At 43.5% G+C, this 26,043-nt stretch overlaps 1 long non-coding RNA gene across 1 annotated transcript in view; it reads left to right on the top strand.

Annotated features, from left to right (window-relative positions):
- LOC128779107 (uncharacterized) overlaps positions 1-26,043 on the top strand; it is a 187,252-nt gene that overhangs the window by 124,730 nt on the left and 36,479 nt on the right. The window lies entirely within an intron of this gene.

Below are 26,043 nucleotides of genomic sequence, written 5' to 3'. Positions count from 1 at the left end.
CACACTTTAAATCTTCCAACAACCTTTGTAGTTTTTAGAGTATAAGGTTTGCACTTCTTTTGTTCAATTTATCCCTTAGGTTTTCATTCTTTTTTACGCTTCTCTACATGGAACTGCGTTCTTAATATCATTTCAGATAGTTCATTGCAGGTAGATAACAATGAATTTGTGATTTTGTATCTTGCTGAACATATTTGTCAGATCTAATTTTTTACTGGATTCCTTGGGGCTTTCTGTATACAAGGTCATATCACGTGCAAATGGAGGTGACCTTCCCGACTTTCCTGTCCAGGCTGCTTGCCTCGTATTTTGTCCCTTCCTGGCTGGAGCCTCCATATGGCGGGAGTGGAGGCATGGACATCCATGCCTTCTTCTTGCTCCTCTTCATTTTGCTGATCTTTTAAGAGTACCAAGTTTTCTACTGTGTATTCTCTGTTTTGTTAATTTTCACACGCATCTCTCTTTATTCCATTTCTTCTGCTTGGTTCAGGTTCTGTTTGCTCTTCCTAATTTAGTGTCTTGTGTCTTGTGGTGGGAGGGTAGGTTACTGATTCGATATCTTCCTGTCAAAAAATTCATGCATATGCAACTAAAAATCCCCTGTAAGCCCTGCTTTAGCTAGATCCAAGAGGTTTTGGTATATTTTGTCTTCATATTCGTTCACTTGAAGGTGTTTCCTAATTTTCTGGTGATTTCGCCTTTGGCTATTTAGAAACGTGTCGTTTACTCTCCACATATTGTTTCCTTGCCTAATCCTTTCTTCTTCAAGTCAAGTCCACTGTTGAGCCCCTCCACTGAATTTCTCATAAATGTTCTTGTACTTTTCAGTTCCGTCATTTTTATTTGGTCCTTTTTTAGAATATGATTTCTCTGTGCTTCTTGGTATTGTATGTTTGAAGACGTATGTAATCATACCTTCCTTTACTTCCTTTAGGATGACGTCCTATAATCCTTTCAACATATTTATACTAGCTGCTTTGAAGTTTTTTAAAATCTGAAATCTGGTCCCTCTCAAAGACAGTTTCTGTGGCCTGGTTAATTGTGTTTTGTTTCTGTGTATGGGTCACATTTTTCTGTCTCTGTGTACCTCCTAGTTTTTCTGTTTTCGTGTTGAAATTTGGATGTTTTTGATAATGTAGCAACTCTGCATCTACTTGCCTACCCTCCCCCGGGACTTGTTACGGTCGTTCACGTGCGTATCGGTGGCTGACTGGACCATTTCGGTGGCTGACTGGACCATTTCGGTGAAGCCTAGCTTCTGAGCACCGCGAAGGCTGTGTTGTTCCTAGAGGGCACGGCGGCGTGCGCACTGTCACCGGGGGATGCCGCTGGCTTTGGCAGGGCTCCGTGTCTCCTTCCTGACCGCCCCAGCCTCTCAGCTCCGCTAAGCTGACAGGTCCTCCTCCGCCGTCTCCCACAAGAGCCAGCAGCAGACGTCATTTCAGGAACTGATCCAGGTACATTCTGGCTCCAGCAGAGGGGCTGTTTCTGAAGCCCCAGTCTGAAGCCTGTTGTGTTGCCACCAGGACTTCCTGGGTCACCTCTTCCCTGTTTCTGTCTGGAAAACTTCCTGCCCTGTGGCTTAGCCCAGATCTCTAGTAAAGCTATGGGTCCCCCTCTTCATTCCTTCTCACCAAAACCATTCTTTTGGAGAGTATCCTTAGGATGGAAGTTTCTCATACTCTGTTTCAAGCTGGGGAGCGCTTCTGCAGCCTGTCCCTCCCCCGGGCTGTTGATCTGAAGCCGGTACTGGGGACGGTGGCCCGTTTTGGGGTGACACTGCTGCCTTGGAAGCAGGGCTCTGGGGAAGGGTGGCAGTCTCTGGTCTTCAGGTTTCCCTGCCTCTGTACGCAGAGGAGAAGGGAGCCTCTGCTCTGAGAGGGAGCCGGAGCACTGGTGGGGGAAGTGAGAAATGTGGGTGTCCCACCCCCCCACCCCCACCCAGGAGGTGCTGTGCCCTTCCCCTGGAAGGAGGAGCGGGAGTCCAGCGTTGGGCTCCACCCATCTACGTGAAAACCCATCGTCCTGGTCCTGGGCTCCCGGGTGCGCGGGCGGGAGAGAGGTGGGAGTTCATGGTTCGAATGCCACAGACTCGTCCTCTTACTCAGTACTAGTAGGTTTTCCTGAATAAATGTTTCCCCATTTGCAGTGTGTTTTTAAGACCATTTCCTGAAATGTTGTGTGTTCGTTCTTCTTCTTCTTTTTCCACCAGTTGCTACGGTCTGAATGTTCGTATCCCCTAAAAATTCACATGTTGCAATCTCCATGCCCTGTGTAAAGGTATCAGGGGTGGGGCTTCTGGGAGGTGATTAGGCTGTGAAGGGGGAACCCTCATTAATGGGATTAGTGTCCTTATATAAGAGACCCCGCAGGGCTCCCTCACCCCTCCACGTAAGGGCGCACGAGAAGGACAGGGTTATGAGCCCAGAAGACCTCACCGGAATGTAACCATGCTGGTGTCTTCATTTTGGAAGTCCAGTCTTCATAAGGAAGCAAATTTCTGTGGTTCGTAAACTACCCGATTTATGGTATTTTGTTAGAGCATCTTGAACAGACAAGGACGCTAGTCATACGTCTTCCATGGAAAGCATGTCTGCACCGGTCCTCTGCTTTGCCATCCTGAAGAGAGGGTGAGAGATCTTAATTTTAATTGATAAATTCTATTTGGTTTTGCAACAGAAAAAAAAAAAAAGGCCAATGATTTTACACCATCACAATTAGGCTAAACACTTAAAATAATGAGAAAGATGATTAATTTGATAATTTTTGTCTTGCAAAGTATTTGTCAAAGGAAAATACTCTTAATTCAATAAGTTGCAGTAATCATTTTGAAAATATGTGCTTTTTAGGGGCACCTGGGTGGCTCAGTCGGTTAAGCGGCCGACTTCAGCTCAGGTCATGATCTCGCGGTTCGTGGGTTCGAGCCCCGCATCGGGCTCTGTGATGACAGCTCGGAGCCTGGAGCCTCCTTCAGATTCTGTGTCTCCCCATCTCTCTTTCTCAAAAACAAATATTGAAATTTTTTTTTTTTAAAAAAGAAAATACGTGCTTTTTAAAAGTCTTGAACAGTTATTTTGTGGAGCTGCACACAATTTGGAATTTACTCACGTCAGCCTCCCATTTACAGATTAACTGTGCATATTGTGTCTGTTGCTGGAGGGGTTGAGTGGCTTTTCCCAAGCTATTTAGTAGCAGAAAGAAGTGGAATCCAAATATTTGAACTAGTCGTTCAGGGCAAACGGTCGGTTAAGTGCAGACTCGCACAGCGGCTTTGTCACACACATCGCGGGTCAGCTCGGCCGTAGGGAGGACCCCTGTCCCCCACTTGGAGTGTGCTCTTCCTCAGTGGCCTAGGGAAGCGTGTGAGCGTGGAGCTTTCGTACCCGCTACTTTATTAAAGGCAAATAAGCAAACAGCAGCACAGTAGAGCTTGGGTACCCCGCGGGTGGGTTTGGGATTTGGCTCCGGTCTCTGGGCGGGGGCAGGGCCGGGAGGGGAATGTCTAGGAAGCGTCAATGGTGATCTCTTGAGACCATCTTAGCTGGGTTGTAGACTCAGCCCATGATCTTAATTGCATTTGTGTGTGTGTGTGTGTGTGTGTGTGTGCACGCGCAACACGACAAACCGATTTAAAATATGGTGGAGCTGTTTTGTTAAGGGCGTGGTCCTTTATTTTATACAACTGAGTATTAGAGCTCAGTTTCATAGATCAGTTTTCCAGGTGGACCCAAGCACCAAACGGAGCTACTGCTGCATCACTGGTGATTGGCCAGACTGGTGGGTCCTGGACACGTGGAGGGAGGGGGCCGGACGGTCAGAGGCAGGGATGCAAGGAGCCGGGTTCACGGGACGTGTCAGCACCGCAAACCTTTGAGGCCTGGAGTCCCAGAGGGAGGTGGCCGGACAGAGTGGGGTGGGGGGTGGCTGAGGGGACGGGTCTCACTCAGACGTTTCTCTTAAGGCCCCAGCTGTGAAGACACAACCCAGAGAGGGCTTCCTGAGCTGAGGGCATTCATTAGAAATGAAACACAGGATGACCTCGAATCTCCTGTGCTTTTGTGGTGCTGAAATAAGTGTTGTTATTTTGGTTCCCCCCTTTACCTTGTCTTACTGAAAGCAAATCTTTAAGTACTATGTAGAGTAGGGGCGGCTGGGTAGCTCCGTTGGTTAAGCATCATCTGACTTTGGCCCAGGTCACGATCTCCTGGTTTCCTGAGTTCCAGCCCCGTGTCGGGCTCTGTGCAGACAGCCTAGAGCCTGGAGCCTGCTTTGGATTCTGTGTCTCCCTCTCTCTCTCTCTGCCCCTCCCCCATTCATGCTTGCTTTCTCTCTCTCTGTCTCACTCTCGCTCTCTCTCCCTCTCAAAAATAAACACTTAAAATGAGATAAAATAAATAATATCTAGAATAATGAAAGTGTAAGTCTTCATCATCCCTTTCAGTCAAGCAGAAAATTTTATTTCTGCTCGGCTTTTATGTTCTGTCTGCTTAGCGACTTATTTAGCATCGAAAATCATGCAAACGTATGCAGACACAACGTCAACGAGCCCACCGTCTCGAAATGTCAGACTGACCTCAGTGATGGAAATCGGAAGGCTGGTTCCGTGGTGCCCTTTCTGAGCAATTTGTGATTGCCACTCACGAAGGCCCCCGTGCTCAGGGTCGCTCTGGAGAAGTGGGGCTCCCGCCACGCTGCCCCCTGCCGCCAAATCACTGCATGGCGAGGGGAGCCGCACCCGCGGGGCCCACGCACCCTGGGACACGTGCCTAAGGACAGAAGTTCGGGGACGGGGATGGTGCCAAATGACTCAGTTCAAAGTGTGTTATACAGAACCGTGTGGTGCTCTTTTGGCCAGGATAGAGGCTCGTCACGGCACCTGCACTCACCTTATTCCTGCTCTGTGGGAGGGCGGTGGGGCACATGCTCTTCCTTGACCTTGTGTGTCATGGGTCACAGAAGGGAGAGCCTCAGGCGGCTTGGCAACTGTGACCGTTAAGTAACTGAAGTTTGAAATCCCGACTCTCTTTCTCCACCGTGGCCAACAGCTTGTGGGGCCCGCAGCGCCCAGCCCCTTCCAGCACCCAGACGTCTCGTATGAGAGACAGGAGTTCGCTTGGGAAAGCACCGAAAATGGCTCAACGAAATAGTAATTAATCCCTCACGGTACTCGTGGCTCACGGTCTTTAAAATGCTTTCACGCATCGTACCCACGTGAACCGTAGAACAGCTCCACACGGCAGAGGGTGTGGGTATAACTGTCTGCGGTGGGAGAGCACTGCGAGTGTAGCCTGCTCTCCCCTGGAAGTGTCAGCGTGTCCAGATGTGTGTGGTGCTGGGACACGCTCATTAGGAGTGTACCTGCCTGAAGGTCACAGAACCTCCGGGGAGAGATGTCTTTAGAGGGAAAAAGATGAAAGTTGCCAAGTTTACTTTCAAGGACGATGGATCGGGATCAGTAGGGTAGCATATTTACAAGCATAGAATCATATTTATATGCGAGGTGTTCCTGGGACTCTGGACCCATAAAGGCGCATGTCCACGTCGTAGGGCAAGAGCGTCGTGACCAGAGTTTCTCTGTATCAGAAGTCCCCCCGAGATGTTGACTTTGCAGGACACGGGCAGCATCCGCTGTGCAGGCAGCAGTGACCCCGCGTCCGTGAAGCCCGTGGGGGCAGGTGCTGGGAACTAGTCTGTGCAGGGCACACTCTCGCCGATGGTAGGCAGGGGCGTCTCCATTGGTTTGTCAGCCTGTGCTCCCCTCTGCACCCGCCCGCAGCGGGGCCTCTCCCCCCCGGAGGACAGTCATGGGCAGAGGGCCCACGCCACAGTGAAGCTGTCTGCTTGCTTCTGTTGCGCGCTCTGGGGTATCGCCGGTCCGGATCATTTTTAAATTTCTAAGTTTATGTATTCTTGAACCACAAGCATCGTTTAAACATTGAAGCCCAGGACCACTCTAAATGTAGGCCTTCATTTTGAGTCTCCTGGGCTTTTGTTCTCCTTTCATTTAACCTGCGATCTCCAGAACAGAAAGTTTTACATCTTTTTGGGGTAACAGGTGGATTTTTCTAACGTCTTCCTACATTGACGGTATTGGCTATCACGGGGTCAGCTCATACATGATACGCCGCGATGTCCACATAACATGCCATTGTGTCCACAAATTACGCCACTGTGTCCACATAATATGCCGCGATGTCCACATAATACATTGTGGTGTCCACGTAATAAGCTGTGATGTTCACATAATAGGCCGTGATGTGCTCCTGTCATTACCTGGCGCGTCTGTTCATGCATTGAGTCCTTCGCTCTGACAGCTCCCACTATCTCCACTCCAGACCCCCGGAGCACATTCTGTGTCTCTCCTGGAGTACGTTTTCAGTCCTCTTATTTCAGCCCCAATGCTCCCCCTGCCTTGGCAAAAGCAGGTGTGCACTGCCCTCTTGTCACTGGGGTAGACACGAGTCACACGAGGTGTGTTAGCACATTCTCTTTGTGAGCCCGGCTGTCCTCCACTTTGCAGAAACAGCGGTGTGTACGTCACTGTGCGGCCGGGGGCTCTTCCTGGGTATCGCACCCTGAACTGCGTCAGTGCTTCTCGTGACATCTTTGAGCAAGTACTGGATTCCTACCATGAGCCACAAAGCCTGGCCACGCTTTGTCCGTCACCAGCCTCTCCGGACAGATACCGCAGGTGCCGTCGCTGCCCGCGCTCTCTGTGCGGATCGGGGGTCCTGTAGGGTCCGGCCACCCAAACCCCTGCCGTCACGTCCTGCCCGCCCGGCCTACCTGTGCCTCAGAGTCTCTCAGATGCTGGAAAACCTATCACTTCTCAAAGGACACTGTCCCGCCTCCCCACATCCGCACCCTGTGTCATCCTCTGCCTCATCGTGGCTAGAATGCTGGAGAAGGGCGGTGTGTGGCTTCCAGGTTTTGGTTACAAAAGGCTAAGTCTTCTGCCTCTGTGTCTGTCCCTCCCCACCTGCTCTGGAGAAAGCACTCGGGTGAGGGGTCCCACGGACAGACACCCCGGCGGGGCACTGATGTCTCTCACTGAGGCCCTGACAAGGCCTGTGGCTGGAGCCCCACGAGTTCCTCCCCTGTAACTCAGCCTGGAGATGACTTCCATCTTTGATCGCAGCCCGACGAGAGTCCTGTCTCCGGTGCGCTCCCGGATTCCTGACGCCCGAGAACTGGACAAAGCAGATGCTTACCGCTCCACACCATGAAATGTGGGGCGATGCAGTATTTTTTTTTTAAGGAGCCGACAAATTGATTTCCTACAAGTTTCATGTGACAGGCAGAGCCCCTCCTGAGGAAACCAAGACCGTGAGAAGTGGCCAAACCTAAACGCTTGTATATTGGGTTGAACAAGGAGAAGCGATGGTGGACGACTAACTGAACTACATGGGGAGGCTAAAGGATGATGAGGATTTTAAAACCAACGAAACCAACCAACCAAGATCTGTTCTCCTCTAGAATTCTCTCCATTTCTCCTCCTGTCCTTGAGGATAAGAATGTCACTCCCCTGGTGGCATAGGAAAGACATCCTCGGGGGGTGGGGGTTGCCTGTGCTTTCTGGAAGGGAGCCTTGGTCTTTTCTCCATATTATATACTGGAGCCAGACTGGGAAAGCCAGACCTGGCACTGAAGTCCACTCTGCTGTTGAGAGTCTTTCTGAGAATTGAGTCCAGATGTAGAAAGAATCAGAGCCCAGAGGCTGAAATTGGGCCAGATCTTCGATGGTAATGGAATCCCTGGTGCCTCAGAATTCTTAATTATGTGACAGTTTTCTGCTTTGCTTCTATTAATCTAAGTGTGTCGTTTGTCACTTGTAGCTAAAACAATCTGCAATAACACATCCTCCAAACTTAGCTGGAGCCTTCAGAGAGCTGCCTTTATACTCAGGTTTTCCCTGTCGTCCGGGATCCGCTCATTCGTTCACTCTGCCAGACCGATGGCTGGACGCGATGTGTGTGTCGGTGAGTCTGGGGCACCCAGGAGACACGGTGCTTCTGGGTGCATGTGCCCCAGTGTTTCCGGGTGGGGCTGGCTCAGTAAAGCGGGCTGTCCTCTGGATGTGGGTGGGCACCCTCCACTCCTCGGAGGAAGCAGAGGAAGGCAAGGTTCGCCCTGTTTTGCCGACCACTTGAGCGGAGACACCAGTCTGGCCTGCCTGGGCTGTTCCTGCTTCTCAGGCCACGAGCGCTCCTGGCCTGCAGCTCACACACAGCCCATCTCCGGGCTTGTGTGCCTCCACAGTCACAGGAGCCCATTCATTACAATAAGTCTTTTCCTGTATACAAGTCCCATCAGTTCCCTTTGTCTAGAGAGGCCACACTGATGTCCTAGTTATTCTTTAAGACTCAGTTGAGATTGGGGCTCCCGGGTGGCTCAGTCGGCTAAATCTCCGACTCTTCGTTTTGGCTCAGGTCACGATCGCGTGGTTCATGGGATAGAGCCCCGCATCGGGCTCTGTGCTGACAGTGCAGGGCCTGCTGGGGATTCTCTCTTGCTCTCTCTCTCTATGTGCCTCCCCCACTTGTAGGTGTGTGCTCTCTTTCTCTCTGTCTCTCTCAAAAATAAATAAACTTAAAAAAATGACTCCGTCAAGATTGATTTGTTTATTTTTGTTTAAAGACTCTTCTGATCATTGCAAATCCACTGATACATCCACGTTCTTTGGACAAACCATTAGATGAATTTGGCTCTTAGAATAACCTATTTCTCCGTATTTGACCTAGTGTCAAAAGAAATGGTGTACTAAAATAATAACCATTCATTCATTCATGACATAGTAGTTTCTAATTATGTGTCCCAAAGAAGGAAGTTCGTATTTGATGTAGTACTCAGGGAAATAATTATTCTTCTATATTGAATTATAACCATTTGTCACTGTAGCCTCATAAGCCACTAGTACTCACCAAAGAGAGGTGATACACTTGATTTGTGGGCCTGTGATAGGTATACCAGTATTAAATGCCTTTTCTGATTTTTAGAATATCATCGTAATTAGTAATGAACTTTTTTTTTTACCAGACATCTCTCTCAATGGCAGTCAAAATCATAGCTAACTTTATTTATCTTTTTATGAACACATTAAAAATAAAGATAGAATTTTCTCCCTTTATACAAACCTTACTGAAATAAACGCTTACTCAGAAGCTTGGGAGATAACCTGGCATCTTCTCCCAAATAAAACGCATATGCTTTGCTGCATGTGATAAGCACTTAGAAACAATAGACGGGTCAATTATTTCATATTTCGCACTGTAGTTTTTAAATATGTGCCAAATGCCGACAGTCGTGAAGAGCAGTGGGGCTCAATGATCCCAGGATGAAGAGAACCTCTCCCTAGCAGGTGACTGGGAACCAGCACAACCACATGGGGTGGACGCCCTCTTCCACGCCTATGTCTCCCGGGGAAATGCGAGAGAAAAGGGCGCAGCTCCTACCTCCCAGACTGTCATTATTTCCCTAAGTCCTCCAGGCCACTTCAGACAAAAGTACACTCTAACAAATGTCATTGGGTAAATAAAATATTTGAGACTTCTGGAAAATCTCCGGGTCTCTCTTCCAACTAAACTGACACCCCCATCCCTCCCATGAAGGTATGGTGGGGCTGCACTGATTCAGCAGAACTTTGGTGGCAAGATATTTATTAATTGTCTCAATGAGGAAAGGAAGAAAGCCAGAGAGCCAGGGAGTGGGGAGGGACGTTTAGAAGAAGAGAAAGCAGGCAAAATTCTGGGGAAAGTGCAAAATATCAGAATCACGTGTTATAAAATAAGCTTTCTTTATATATTTGAATGAGAATAGTTAAGCGTTTCACAAAATCATTTGTTATTCTTCTGGGAAATCCATCAAGACCACATTTTCCAGGATTCTGTGATGTCCCTTGGGGCCGTGTGTCTAACCTGTACCCACGGGATGTTAGTTGCAGTAGTCACCTCATCCGAAGGGAAGTCCAGACTCCTTGACACGCCCTAGCCTGGAGTCCTATGCTTCTTGCTCACTCTCCCTCTCGCTCTCCCTCTCTCTCTCTCTCTCTTCCTCTCGAGAGACACTGGTGTTGACCTCCTGATTGGTGTTGAACGCGGCGGCCACTGGGGACATGTTAAGGTAAAATAAGCCGTGTCTCTGAATCCTCAAGAAGAGGAGAAGGGCTTACAGCAGAGCAGGAACAATATCTATTTTTGGGCTTCATGTGAGCAAAACATAAACATCTCTCTCTATTTTGAGACATTTAGGACTTGGCTTTTAGAAACAGCCCATGTTGCTTTGTCCAGTATGAGGAAGGTGGGCTGCTTTTTTGTATCCCGTCTGAAAATAAAAGGTCAGAAGCACTTAGGAGTTAAAGAGAAGAAACAGTCACAAGAGAAATTTTCTTTTTTTCTCCTTTTCTTTATTTTACTTATCTTTTTTATAGGACACATCGTAAAATTAAGCAAAGTCACACGAAATGAAAATTAAGGGGCGCCTGGGTGGCTCAGCCAGTTGAATGTCTGACTTCAGCTCAGGTCATGATCTCGCGGTTTGTGAGTTCGAGCCCCACATGGGGCTCTGTGCTGACAGCTCCGAGCCTGGAGCCTGCTTCGGGTCCTGCGTCTCCTCTCTCTCCGCCCCTCCCCTGCTCACGCTCTGTCTCTCAAAAAGCAATTAAAGATTAAAAAGTTTTTAAGAGATGGAAATCAAACCATGCTTCTGCTTTTCTGTGAATCGTTTTTCTATCCCGGGTTACCTGAATCATCTGTTTTCTCCAAGACCACGTAAAACTGATCAGGAATAGGACTTGCTAGCATACCGTGGAAAACAATCTTTTACTCTATCCTGAAATCACAGCAAATCTCATCAATATAGTAACTAGCAAAACCCATGGTCCAGCCAGGTTTTCTTACATCCTCAGTGTGGAAGTCAGAGAGAAGAGCATCTTGAAGCTGTAGGAACCTACCAGAGCCCTTTTCTGCAACCAGCAGTGTATTTCCTTCCAAAGCTGAAAAGCCAGTGCAATCAAGTGCGGACCCAGCTGGACATCTCACTCTTACTCTTTTGTTACAGGCAGTCGGAGGACCTGTAACAGAGGTCTCAACGTGGCACGTTAATGCGGCCCATTTGGGGGTTGCCACTGCTTTCCTTATGATGGAGAAATGGATGATGGAAGCGCAGGCAGTTCAACATACTTGCGTTCATTCATTCATTCGTTCACCCGTTCATTCATTGCCACCGAGCAAGCCCTGTGGTAGGCACTGGTGATTGGTGATCCAGCACCAACCTGTTGGTGGAATAAGACCAACAGGTTTTGTGGGACTCACCTTCACATGGGAAATCGGGCTTCTGACACCACCAGTCCTCACTCACGGGGTCAGAGCAAGCGCGGACGCCAGCTCTCCGGTGAGCGACCGTGATTTCCAAGTGCACGTCACAAAAGGCGTTTTGGCGTCTTTCTCAATGGGCCAACTTGATATTCTAGTCCCTCTGTGGTGTCCTAAGTGCAAGAATGGGAAGATAGACATTTTAATTAAAATACATTGTTTGCTGAGTTTGAAACTGCAAGAACTTATTTATTTATTCCTAACGTAGAAACTCTAGTCCCTGACAAAACGTGGCTCGGACGCTGGTTTGGTTAAGGGAATAGAGGGAGGTGGGCATACTTGAGAAGTTTCTAGATGGAGATACTCCGTTTGTGAGGCGCATCAGCCAGTAGGTTAGGCAGAAGATTATTTAAGTGGATCTGAGATCTCTACATTTTTATTTTTTTTTGTTTTTATCTGTGATAAAGGCAGATATGGTACACTAAAAATAACAATGAGCTTAGAACCGAAAGGTATAGAAACCAATCCTAACCCCAACGGAAATGGTCACATGACCCTCAGTATTCAAGTCTCCATTGCCTCAACTGTAAATAATGCTTCAAATTCTGTGCTAACGCACGACTCACACTGACCTGTGACATTTCATGCAAATCACGGCCATCCTGCGGTCAAGGTCATGTGGTTGTTGAGCATATGGCAGAGGTGGGTTTGATTCTTGGCTGCGAGGACGCCTGCTAATCACATCACTTCAAACAAGGGATTAAGTCTTCAGCATCTCTATTTCCTCGTCAGTGAAGTACCTATAATATTGCTCCCCTCCCCAGAAGTTTTGCGACTATTCCATGAAAGAAGCATGATCAGTACCTAAAACATTTTAACTCCTTGAGAAATATATGTAGGTTATTGTGACTTTTCACCACTTTGAATCATGAAACACAAATAAAGATTATGTGAAGAAAAGTACTTGAAAACCTCTGCATACTTTATAAATGTCACATATAATCATGCGGTCTGGTTCCAGAAAACGAGGGCACACTTGATTAAAACACCGTGTAAAGGGCTTCTGAAGTAGTATTCCCGTTTTCCGGAATCTTCCTCTTATTCTCCAGCTTCTGAGTCTCCAACACTGCCTTTGAGCATAGGATTGTTGAGTGTTTATCCAGTACTTATCGAAGTATTCATTGAAATAGGTTTTATTTTCTTTGCATTTGCGTATGGCGTTGGAGCCTGTTAGCTAAGTTTGCGGATTAAAGAAAAGGATGACTGTTTCTGTAAGCTGCAAGTGAACCTTAAAAGCTTCAATTATTACACATTTGCCACTATAATTGCTTTTATTTCGGAGACTAACATGGAAGATTACTCAAGATTAACTTTGCCAAACTCCTTGTGAATTCATAATGACAGGGGACAGTAACTGAATGTTCAATGCCTGGACACTCTTTAACTAGATGTCCTTAAAACCAGGGAGGTTTGGGTCTGAAAGCAGCTCTGAGGAGTGTCGTAGACTTTGCCCCTGGTGGAACCTGCCAGGAAGCTGAGGTAACAGACAGGGGTTGGTTTGCATCAGGACCTGATACCTGAATGAAATTCAGTTCCTTTCCCACTAAACTGCAGGACGCCTTGGATACCGCATATTCTTTGAGATCAGAATGCAGAAAAGATTTCGTGTAAAGAAAGTGAAGAATAATTCACAGAAATACAGGAAATTCTAAGCAGAACATAGAAATATAGTATGATTGAGCAAATGATCAATAATAGGTCTGGCTTTATTAACACAAATATAATTTTCTCTGCATTAAGTTACATTAGTCCCTTCTGCTTAGAGTCATCTCCCAAAATATTAGGATTACCAAATATTAGGATGAATTTCATGATGAAAACTAATATAATGCTTTAGGGAATACTAAGGACATTATTAGAAATTTGGGGTAAATATGGGCATCTGCGTGGCTCAGTTGGTTAAGGGTCTGACTTCGACTCAGGTCATGATCTCCAAAGTTTGTAAGTTTGAGCCCCACAATCGGGCTCTGTGTTGACAGCTTGGAGCCTGGAGCTTGCTTCAGATTCTAGGTCTACCTCTCTCTGTCCCTCCCCTGCTCTCACTCTGTCTCTCTTTCTCTCTCTCAAGAATAAATAAGCCTTTAAAAAAAAGGAAATGTTGGGTAAATATATTTAATGATTTTATGAGTGACTGATCACTACTCATACAATTAGTGAAAGAAACATCGTCCTTCTACCTGGTAGAGTTCTTGGAACATGGTAGATAATAAATGATCGTTGAATGACCGACTATGTAAGTGAGTAAATGAACTAATGGATGACCTAAGGTAGTAACTTATTGAATAATGCTCTCTTAATCTGATGTGTGGAAAGTACTCTTGAAAATTAGATAGGAAGTCTCCAGGGAACCACTGTGTCTTCCGAATGTTAATTTCCCACGCATCCCTCTAGAGTGATTACCAGCAGGATTACCTTCAGTTTGGAGAAATGAATGTGGGAGGAAACAAGAAGGGGGGGGGTAGATAGAAGGAGTAAGAGGGAGGTGCCAGTGCTCTCCTGCACACCTGTTCTGAGCATGCTCTTGTAGCTTGACTGGAACCGTGTGGCGTTGAGAACGGTAAAACAGCTGGGCAGATGGACAGATTCTCTCAGTGTTATGGTAGATTCATTCCCAGAAGAGAAATGATATGAGTGACCGGGAATTATATAATAGCTATATGACAATAGCTGCATGAGTTGTTCATGGTAGTTGTTACCACGTGATAAAGCTATAGAAATTCCATGTAATAAGTGAACAAAGTAAATTAGGCAAACAGGTTGTATTTCCTAATTCATCGTGTTTCTTCCCAGTCTCAATTTACTGTACAGATCTGGAATGTAGTGGTTGAGTGGGCCCCACATGTGCGTATGATTCTCCATTTACCTCATTTGCTGACTGGTTGTCCTTCAGGCTATGATCGCTGATGCCCCTGCCTGCCTCTCTCCTCCAGCCACTTATTAATCTCACAGGGATTTAGTTTCCTGCCGCACCTCGCTTGTTAAAGCTTGGGCAACTGAAATCTTCACAAGAATTTCATATAGATTGCAGGAGTCCAGAAAAGATCCACTTAAATCCTTACTTCCTGATATACCTTGGGGAGAAGTGGTTTCTTGTTTCACACACATTTATGCCAAATGTGCTATTTTGAAATAAGTTTGACAGGTCAAATTGCTCTCCATGTGAAGTCTTTTGACATCAGGAATATCAAAGAATTTCTCAAATGGCTATAGGCCTGTTTTGTCTTTACCCTTTATTTTCTAGGTTTCTCTTGGACACTTGGCGTTTGGGATAAAGGATCTCAGACCGTTAGTAAGTGAACAGTTATTCTTGCTTCTACATTCTCATTGCAGGTTTTACAAAAATGCAAATACACAAAGTCACCTCATATCTCACCTTTGAAGTGGTAAGGGTAGATCTTGTGTCTGTCTCAGACATTGGTGGCTTTCAAAGCCTCGCAGGATTTTGCTGTCCATTCCATTGCTGACTGGTGTATTTCAGAAATCTCTCAAAAATCTCCAGCACCACTGAGCTCGGCTCCTGCCATAGTTTAGTTGTTCTATTGAGAGTATCCTGTTAGATTCATGAAAATGAACAAAGTTAAAGCTAAAAATAAACACACATTGAATAATTGTATTGATGTTTTCATTTTTATTTATTTATTTTTTTTAAATTTTTTTTAAGTTTATTTATTTTTGAGACAGAGAGAGAGCATGAACGGGGGAGGGTCAGAGAGAGAGGGAGACACAGAATCTGAAACAGGCTCCAGGCTCTGAGCAGTCAGCACAGAGCCCGATGTGGGGCTCGAACTCACGGACCGTGAGATCATGACCTGAGCCGAAGTTGGCCACCCAACCGACTGAGCCACCCAGGCGCCCCATGATGTTTTCATTTTTAATGGATCATTCTATTTTTATACTTTAAAATTATTTTTGTATCATAAAGATAGATTTTCTAAAGTTGATTTAATCAGAATTTTAGTTTTGCCCCTCCCTAATTATTAGGGAAAGTAAAATAACCATTTTAGTGATTGCTATTTTCCTAGTGCTGGATAAAGTGTCTAACACACAGTAGGGGCTCAATAAATATCGGTAGAATGGATAAACTGTAACAAAACTTGGAAATATTTATGTCACATGTCTGAGAATAAAACTATTGAATTATACTTCTTAGAAGGGAAGTAAAGATCCAAATACGCATCAGGCCTAGTTTCTAACCTGACAGTTTTCACATGTAATGGGGTAGATTGGATACCCAAGACTTACTATAATGCAAAATGGCCAGTACTAAATAAAATGTACCAAAAATTATTATTAAACACAGGTGCCGATGCTGTTTGGCCAGCACTGTTGCCATGGACAATTTATTCAACCTCTTGAACCCAGTGTTATTATCTGTGAATTGTAGTTAATATCTGTTTATATTGCATGAGTACTAAATGAGTTGAGGAAGGTGACGTCCCTACTATAATGCTTGGCTCAGAGTAGGCAATCCATGCAGATTTGAGATACAATAGAAAATACGATAATGTATTCAACAAATGTGCTTTGAAAACTTACTAGGGCATCATACTGATAACTATCTCAAATTTCAAAAGGGGGAAAAAGGCATGATTTTTGCAACTGAGCATCTCACATCCCTGTGCTTTTATAAATGCTGCGTGCCGTAAATAGGTTCCTGTGCCAAGCTCTTTGCTTGGGGCTGGAAATGGTATGAAAATATAGTCAACTGTGGTGTGTGTGTGTGTGTGTGTGTGTGTGAGAGAGAGAGAGAGAGAGACAGAGAGACAGAGAGACAGAGGGAGAGAGGGAGAGAGGGAGAGAGAGAGATGGAGAAGTAGCATTCCGGGAAGGTGAGGAACCAGGTCTTGCAAAAGTCCTGAGTCACGGAAGCCTGGCGTGGATGAGGAAGCAGGAGATCCAAGTGGCCACCTTCCTGGAGGTAAGAGAGATGGTGTGAGGTGAGGTGGCACAGTTAGGGCAATTTATACAGAACTTTTGATAATTTGTATCTCTCTCTCTCTCTGTCTCTCTGTCTCTCTGTCTCTCTCTCTCTCTCTCTCTATCAAAACACGTAACCATCAAACAGTTTAAGTAAGATTGGGGAGATATACATAGTGTGGGCCACGCTGATTATTTTGTTTAAAAATTATTCATTTGAGACGCCCAGTGTTAGCTCCAACATGTAAAGGGACTAGAGGTTGTCAGTCCTACCCTTACCACCAGAAAGAAGCTGGGAGATTTTAAAATCAGTGCCTTTTCTGGGACCCGTTAGAGAGATAAGGTTGCAGGGCAAACGACTGTGCTGTAACGGGTGATGGAGCAGACGTCTGCCCGCTGGGAGCAGAAGCCACAGGCGCCATAACTGGAAGCAGGAAACGGGTCATAAATGTGAGGAGTTGCCGGAGGTGTGTGTGGACTACGGAGAGAATGGGGAATTCCTGGGAGCCCAGCATTAGGGACCACACTTTCCTGGGCTTTTCCTCCAGGAACCCCTGGATGGTGTCAAGGGGAAGAGTCAAGAAAAGTCCTTCACGGCTTCAGCAGGGGAGGGAAGATTGCCAATTTACACACACTCCCAGAGTGTTTTCCAGGACAAAGGCATATTCTCCGAGGGAGAGGCTTTATCCTCCAGGGGAAAGAAGAGAGTTTAGAAACACTTGTGAATTTGGTAGCCCATGGACAGCAGCTGAGGCAATGACCAGAACTGGGTCCTATGGTCATGGAATGCTCCCACTCCGCCTCACTTTGCCACCCACAAACAGGACGTCAGAGCAAACATGTTCATCTCAGCTGAAAGAGCTGCGAAGTACAGACGTCATGTGAGGAAGAGGGCTTCGGGGAATCCCAACAGCAACAGAGACAAAACAAGAACAAAGGAGAAACCCAAGTCTCTGAAGGCTACACCTGCAGCAAACACAAACAAAACTCACAGCTGGATGAACCCCAACCTCACACCCTTAACCCCAAGTTCCTTTGCTCAGTACGCCATGCCTGGCTTTTAACGATAGCAATGAAAAGAGTCAAAGTGTGACAAAAGGAAGAAAAACAGCCTGAAGAGACAAAGGAGGCACCAGAGCCAGACTCATCTATGGTTTTAATGGAAAAAGTAGACACCATGGAAAAAAAGGTGTATAACATAAAGAGAAATGGATACTGTGATAGAATCAGAATAAAATTTTAGAAATATAAACCAGTGTAACAGAAATGGAGTGGGCCTGGGGCGCCTGGGTGGGTCAGTGGGTTAAGCGTCTGACTTTAATTTCAGCTCAGGTCATGATCTCACAGTTCATAGGTTCAAGCCTCCCATTGGACTCCGCACTGACAGCATGGAGCCTGCTTGGCATTCTCTCTCTCTGCCCCTCCCCTGCTTGTGCTCTTTCTCACTCCCTGGCTCTCTCCCTCTCAAAATAAATCAATAAACTTAAAAAAAAAAGAAAGAAAAAAGAAAGAAATGGAGTATGCCTTTGATGGGCTTATCATCACTAGATCAGAAATAACTGAGGAAATAATTAGTGACATGGAAAATATGCCAATAGAAACTTCCCAAACTAAAAGTTAATGAGAAATAATAATGAAAAAAAAAAGAGTCCACCCTCCTTCCAATAAGTGATGGGACAAAAAGGCAGGAAAGAAGATGTGCCAAACTAAATAGCACTACCAATCAACTCAAAATAATCGGCATTTTTAGAAAACACATATTCTTCTCCAGTTCATGGAACATTGTCCAATGTAAACCACATTTTGGGCAATGAAACATAACGAGGAATTTAAGAGACTAGAAATCATACAAAGTATGTCTTCAGACCATAATGAGATTAAAGTAGAAATCAGTAACAGAAAGATAGCAGGAAAATACTCCCAAGTTTCTGGAGATTTAAAAGCACCCTTCTAGATAACACGAAGATCAAAAAAGATGTTACTAAAAATATTTTAAAATATTTTCTTATTTCCCTTAATTAAAGTAAAAATAGAACTTGGCAGAACTTGTGGTATGCAGCACAAGCAGCATATATTGTAAAAGATAAAATTAACAATCGAAGCCTCCACACTAGGGAGCTAGGGGAAGAAGAGTGCATTAAGCCTAATAAGCAAGAAGAAGAGAAATAATAAAAATTAAATCAGAAAGCAATGAACTTGACAGCAGGAAAAAATAGAATCAGTGAAATAAAAGCTAATCATTTGGAATTATCAGTAAAAATGGTAAACATCCAGCCGGACTGGTGAGAGAAAGAGAGAGAGAAGACACACGTTTCCAACATCAAAAATCTAACAGGAGTCATCACTGCCAACTCCAAGGACAACAAAAAGAATAATGAAAGAATAATAGCAACAACCCTATACTACAAATTTGACAACTTCAATGAAATGGAAAATTTTCTTGAAAGACACAAACTACTAAAACTCAGACAAGGAGAAACAGATAACCTGAATAGCCCTATATTTATTTTTTAAATGTAATGCGTTATTAACAGCCTTCTAAAAGGAAACATCGGTCTGGATGGTTTTACAAGTGAATTCTTCCAAATTTTTAAGTAAGAAATGGTACCAAGCAAGCAGGGGAGAGGGCCAGAGGGAGAATGAGAGAGATTCGTAAGCAGGTTCCACATTCTGTGCAGAGCCCAGCACGGGGTTTGATCCCATGACCCTGGGATCATGACCGGAGCCAAAGTCAAGAGTCAGTTGTCACCCAGGCACCCCTTTCCTGTTTTAGATTTTACACACATTATTGGACAACTCTTTTCCAACTCTGTTCTAACTCCTGCTCATCATTCAGGACTTTTAATAGAGCACCTTCACTGAAATGAGAAGTCTAAACTAGGTCTCACTGTTATCCTAATTCACTACACCTTTTACCTGTCCTCCAAAGCGCTTATCACATTTTAAATTAGTGCATATAAGGCAGTTTTAAAAAGTTTCCAAAATCTTTGGCACTCCTCCTATTGAGAAGGTGGTTGTCCGTTCCCTTCCCTTGAATTCAGGTCAACGCTAGGGATTCACTTGTAAGCAATAGGACGGATCTGATGTGATGCAAGGTTTACTTTGAAGACAGAAAAGCCCTAGAGGATAATGCAGACACCATCTGACTCTACATGGATGTTAGCTCTGGGAAAAGCCAAGCACCATGTACGAAGTCTGTTTTGAGAAAGTCCTGCTTACAGAGGCCACCTGTAGGAACTCTAGTCAACAGCTGAGCTGAGTTCCCTGCTGCCAGCCATGGGGCTGCGTCATCTTGGAGGTCCAGCCCAAAAAAACATGGATGGCTGCATCCCAGGCCAACACCTGACCATAACTGCATATGAGACCCCAAGAAAGACCTGCTCGTTCACTCTCCCTAGAACCGTGACCCACAAGATAAAACGCTTACGCTAAGTTTGGGGGTAATGTGTTATGCAGCAAGAAAGTAACCAAAATAATAGGTACGTAGTGACTATGTTTGATATCTTGTCCTCTGTGGTGCAGTATATATGTATGTGGAGAATCACTATGCCTGCCTGTTCAACGCCATGCCCCCAGTACAGAGGATGGAGCACTTAATATATTAATGTTGAAAGAATGATGCTGATATGTAATAGCTTCACAAAACATTTAAAATGTTTATTATTATAACCCTGCATTAAAATATTTATTATTGTAAAATGTTATATAATGCACTCAATATCGATCCTTTTATGAATATGCTAAAAACGTCTTCAGAGTTTTAATATACAGTACCCATGTGTGTAACACACACATTTGATTCCCAGAATATATTTAAACTGTATCACAGTGGATTTTATTCTTTCAAATAACTTCAACTACAATCCAGCTTCATACGTTGCTGGTTAGATTGTACAATGGTGTAACCACTCTGGAAAGAAGTTTAGCAGTTTTTAAATTTTAAAAATAATTTTCTAATTTACCATATGACAAATTTTTACTCCAAGATGTCCAGGATAAATGAAAACACATGTATACGTAAATATATAAACATATATACATATATATACGTGTATATATACACGTATATATATACATATATATACACACACATATATATATACACGCACACGTGCACACACACACACATATACAGGATGTTTGTAGCAGAATTATTTATAATAGCAAAAAGCAGAGGTAGCCCACAAGCCCATCAACTTCTGAATGGATAAACAAATTGTGGTATATCCATACAATGGAAAACTATTTGGAAGAAAAAAAAAAAGAATACTGATGTATGTTTTAATGTGGATGAATTCCAAACTAAATGAAATGACCCAGAGACAAACACTACAAATTATGTGCTTCCATGTATATGAAATATCCATAAAAAGCAAATCTGTACAGATGGAACGTAGATTCATGGTTGTCTACAGCTTGGGAGTGATTACAAATGGGCAAGAGTACTCTTTGTGGGGGTCATAAAAATGTTTTAAAATTTGTAGCAATGCTTGTACAACTCTGGATTTTTACCAAAAAAAAAAAAAATCATTGAATTTCAAGTAAGATGAATGAATTTTATGGTGTATAAATCATCCCGTAGAGCAAAGAAAATGTAGCATATTACAGCACCAAACCATTGTCTCGTTTTTGAACACAATATTACAGGGGTCAGGTACTCCTAGTTTCAATGAAGAAGAGGAGTTGCTAGAATTATCTGGGAATTTTCAGAAACATACTTCTGAATGTGATTTACCACATGGACAAATTCAAAAAAACTTTTTTTTTTGGGGGGGGGGTAAATATACATAATGTTGTAAAACAGCCAGGTAAGTACAAAAGAAAGAACTAAACAAAGGGAGAAGGACAAAATGGAATGAGTTAACAGAAAAATGGAAGCAATTTGTAGCCTGTGGGGAGCAAAGGAAACTTAGAAAAATCAATATCTCAAATGGTGCACCGGCTACAGGAATAGCATGAGTTTACTGTTCTATCAACTCTCTTTCAACATACTTTCAAAATCCTGTGGTGAAAAACACATTAAGAAAGTGTGATTCACCAATGTAGAAAAAAAGACACCTGAGTACATCTTGAGGCAAGAGAAAACAAGAAAATTGATCAGGGAATGAGACCTTGTCTATGTGATAAATCAGAGAGACTGGTATCTATCTCCAGTAACCACTGAAAATTAACATAAATATGTTAATGAATTCAACTGATGAAGTTACTTCTCTGTTGTAAAACATGGTGTCCCTTTGGGACACATGTTGTGGTACTGAGCAGCAAGATGAGTGTAGAAGACAGTAATAAAACAGCCGTAATTAGAAATTTTATTCTAAAATTCTAAAAAATTTAATTTTGAATATAACCTAACTCATAAGTAGTTTTATACACCTACTGTAAAGAGTGCTAAATTCACACTACAAATTATGACTTAAACAGAGAAAAAAAAAAAAGAACAGATTTCCTGAGGTGTTTTTGTCATATAATGCTACAAGATTGGTCACATTAAAAAAAATTTTTTTTTGAAATGAAATAATGAACCACCTCTTTGGGAGAGAACATCACTGAGCAATGATCTTTTATGAATAGTGATCTTTTCATGTGTGGTGAGAGCTTTAAAACTTGCAGCTCATTTGGATGAAAATAGGGCTCTTCTTTATTAAACTTTATATTGGTCTGCAATTAATGCCTCTTGATTTCTCTGGATCACCATTAAATCATATATAATGTTCCAGGGACACAAGGATATAGTCATGGGTGTTGAGTTTTTGAATTACACCAAATGGACTAATGTTTGAATTTCCAGGAATTACTGAATAATTCTTCCTTCAACATTGATGGAACCTTCTTGTTTCTATCATGTGTCTTATTTGAAAACAACCACTCACTTCCTGCTTCTAAACTACCTTGTGATGAGATCCAGAGCTAAACAGAATACCAGAATAGCAAAAGGAAAAATAAGGCCTTTTAATAATTAAATGCAGTTTAACATATGGCGTGAGATCAGGGGTGTCCAGACCAAAGTTTTCAGAGTCCATTCCCCTTGCAAATGGATTAAAATACATAGGAATTTAACCCAATATTCAGACATTTTGTATTGACTTACTTTTATAATTAATCTATGGTTTTAAAAGTTGAGTTTGGTAGTCTGAGTACTTGATAAGTAAAATGTCACTTAATTGATGTCCTAAAGTTTTTTTAATGTAACCAATTTTCCATTCAATCTTTCAGAAATAGTTTTCTCAAGTCAGACTGAATATGTGAAAATAATGTCATTCCAATTATTTTCAAATGTTTGCCCAATTTCTATGTTTTTATATATTATATTCCCAATCCTTCAATTTGCATTCTACTCTGCAATTTCTCATTTGTATTTCTTCTTTTGTCCTTAAATGACATTTTCTAAAGTCGAGAACAGTGTCCAAATTAGGACCCGAATGCCAAATTATTGGAAAGATTATTCTCTTACTCCCGCTCATGTAGCTTTTGCTGACTGACACTGAAAATGGCCTTATTTATCCCCGTAGAATTTAGTGTTTGTGTGCTTAAATCTGAATTGTCTTCTCAGCACTTGAGAAGTTTTTTCTTCTGTAATAACGGAAAAAAATAATTCTCAATTACAAATTTTGATGTTCTTCAACATGGGGAAACCCTTATTAACCAGGGCCCCTGGTTGAGAATTGCCCACTGTTGGCATTTTGTGACCAGTAACACCCATGGTGTCAGTGTTGGAGGGAGAATGACATCTGCTAACTCACATAAAGCAACTACAGCAAAAATTAATGAGTCAATGAATTAATTTTATTTTTTATCCAGTTTCTCCAGCTACCAACCAACTTCCTCCAGTGTCTTGTAAAAACCGAGGATCAAACTATTTCAAGCCATGCAGTGTAAACACGGGAAACAATTTTGAAAGATAGTAAGAGTAAAGACTGACCACATAAGAGCCTAAAGAAAAATTCTCAAGTAGACTTCTCATTGAGGACTCTCTACCTTTTAAATGTGTAGTATTTTTGATATCCTTCAAGTCAATTAAGAGACAAAACCCCCACATATTTCAAGGGTATCCTATTTCTTGTATTGTGACAAAATAGTCTCAAAAACTTCTTCCTGGAACATCAATTTTATATGCCAGTTAAAAAAACAAATCCAGGTATTCAAAATAGCAAGTTACCATTAGGTAAACATTTTTGTTTCCTCGTCTCACAAATGAATCTGAAGTTATTTGAGAAATGAGAAGAGCGTGCATTATTTTGTGCCCAAGTTTTTGCCGTCCAGACTGTCATGGCACTCTGACGCGGAATCTAAGGGACCATCCTCAACCCCAGGGATTGGAAACTAGGTGAATGTAAGTCATGTCCTTCCCAGTGCGTTAGAGAAATGGTTGAATGTGGTAGAGACACCAACAAACTCGCTTTTTCCTGTAACTTCTCAAAAGCTGCACAATGCATTAATGCCTGTGAATAAATACTCTCAATGAGTATCTGGTTGGTATTAACAAGAGAACATTTTATAGGAGAACTTGCATACGTGTTGAGGCACAATAGCCGTTCTCTCTAATCTTTATGAGTCACGTAACAAATGACGATTCTTTCACTGAAATTGGAAAGAAGAATCTAGTCGCGTGCTGCCATGGATTTGGAAAGTGATCAGTGGCGACGAGATCAGTGTGAAAATGTTTAAATGTGCTTTAAGTTCCTGTGATGGACAGTGACGTGTCCACCAAAACCTAGTTCATTTCCCCACACACACTCTGTGAGGCCATATTTTATCATTTCCTTTGCACCGAAATGAGGCAATTTCCCGTGTCCTGGCCAAAAGAACGTGCAAATGGCTATCTCTGTCTGTGTCAGGCCCAGTGCTGGATATGGGGGTGTCTCCTTACCTTCTGGGATGACGGGGAGGACGCTGAGGACCCGGAGAACATAGGCCTCATGAGGGAGGAGTGCGAGTCCCTTCAGAGGCAGACGCAAGGCCGCTCGACCAGAACGCCTGCGCTGGCTGAGACATGAATGACTAACAAGCTGTCACTTCCCGAAGCTGTTGGTGAGTCGAGACGTATTTCCAGCAGCAGGTGATAACTCAGCTGATAGAGAAATGAGTTTTTTAGAGTAGGGCGCCGCCATGAGAAGCCAGACAGTGTTAGACGTTGCTTAGGAACTGGGTCTGTGGCAATGAGGAAGCAGGCCTGAAGGCTAGAGGTCCGCATTCTAAAGTGCCAACTAGTCAGTGAAATGTCATCTGCAGGCACCTGGAAGGCAGGGCGCGGGCCCGTGAGGCAGGTGGCCCAGGACAGCGTAGGAAAGAACAAGCATGTCTGTGTGGTTTCGACGCTAGTGACTTCCTCCCGCAAGGCACGACCGAAGAGAAGTGAACTCAGGCAGAAACGGGTCGCCTTTCAAAACCAGATTAAAGAGAACATCGGCTAGAGAGCAAGACCTTTTAACAAATAGAAAATTGTTCTCACATTCCCCCACTCATGCTAACATTCTCCCTCTACTCCACAATTATTTAAATACTTCCGTTTGCACGATATCCTGTAATTTGGCAATATTGACGTTACGTGTGTATTAAAAATGAGTTAATAGACACCAGGATTTGGCACATAGTAGCTCCTTAACTAGAGAGCAAGCATATTGTTTGTATTACTTTTTTCAAGCGCCGCCAAGCACACAGAAGACTGTCCAAATAGTAGACACTCAGACAATTATTGGGGAAAAGACAGTCACTCCAATAAATGATGTGGGGAAACCTAGATGGCCACATGCAAAAGCATGACACTGAACTAATTTTCTTATACCACACACAAAAAATAAACTAAAAATGGATTAAGGACCTAAATATGAGGCCTGAAATCATAAACCTCTTGAAAGAGAACAGAGGCAGTGATCTCTTGGACATCAGCCCTAACACCATATTTGTGGATATGTCTCATCAGGCAAGGGAAATAAAAGCAAAAGCAAACTATTGGGACTGCATCAAAACAAAAAGCTTCTGCACAGTGAAGGAAACAACAAAATAAAAAGGCAACCTGCAGAATGGGAAAAGATACTGCAAATGACATATCCAAAAGAAGATTAATATCCAAAATATGTAAAGGACTTATGAAACTCAATGCCCTAAAACAAACGACCCAATTAAAAATGGGCAGAAAACCTACAGATGGCCAACGGCGTGCTGAAACACGTTCAGTCGGCATCACTCATCATCAGGGAAATGCAAATCAAAACCACAAGGAGATATGGCTTCACACCTGTCATAGTGGCTAAAATCAACAACACAAGAAACAAAAAGTGTTGGTGCGGATATGGAGGAAAAGGAACCCTCGTGCCCTGTTGGTGGGACTACAAACCGGTGCAGCCTCTGTGGAAAGCAGTATGGAGGTTCCTTAAAAAAATTTGAAATAGAACTACCCTATCATCCAGTAATTCCAGTATTTACCCCAAGAAGATGAAGATACTAATTCGGGAAGATACATGCACCGCTGTGTCTATTTCAACATTACAACAGCAAAGATATAGAAGCAACCCGAGTGTCACAAACAGGTGAATGGAAAAGAAGAGGAGATATACTTACAATGGAATATGACTCAGCTGTAAAAAAAGAATGAAATCTTGCCATGCATGGCAACGTGGATGGACCTAGAGGGTATGATGCTAAGTGAAATAAGTCAGACAGAGGAAGACAAATACCAAATGATTTCTCTTACCCGTGGAATCTAAAACACAAAACAAAGAAATGGACTCACAAATACAGGGGACAAAGTAGTGGTTGC

The sequence above is a fragment of the Panthera pardus genome, unplaced genomic scaffold, assembly GCF_024362965.1.
Source record: "Panthera pardus isolate Hobbes unplaced genomic scaffold, ASM2436296v1 HiC_scaffold_22, whole genome shotgun sequence".
NCBI lineage: Eukaryota > Metazoa > Chordata > Mammalia > Carnivora > Felidae > Panthera > Panthera pardus.
Note: the sequence above shows the minus strand (reverse complement) of the source record. Positions and strands in the feature narration are given on the sequence as shown.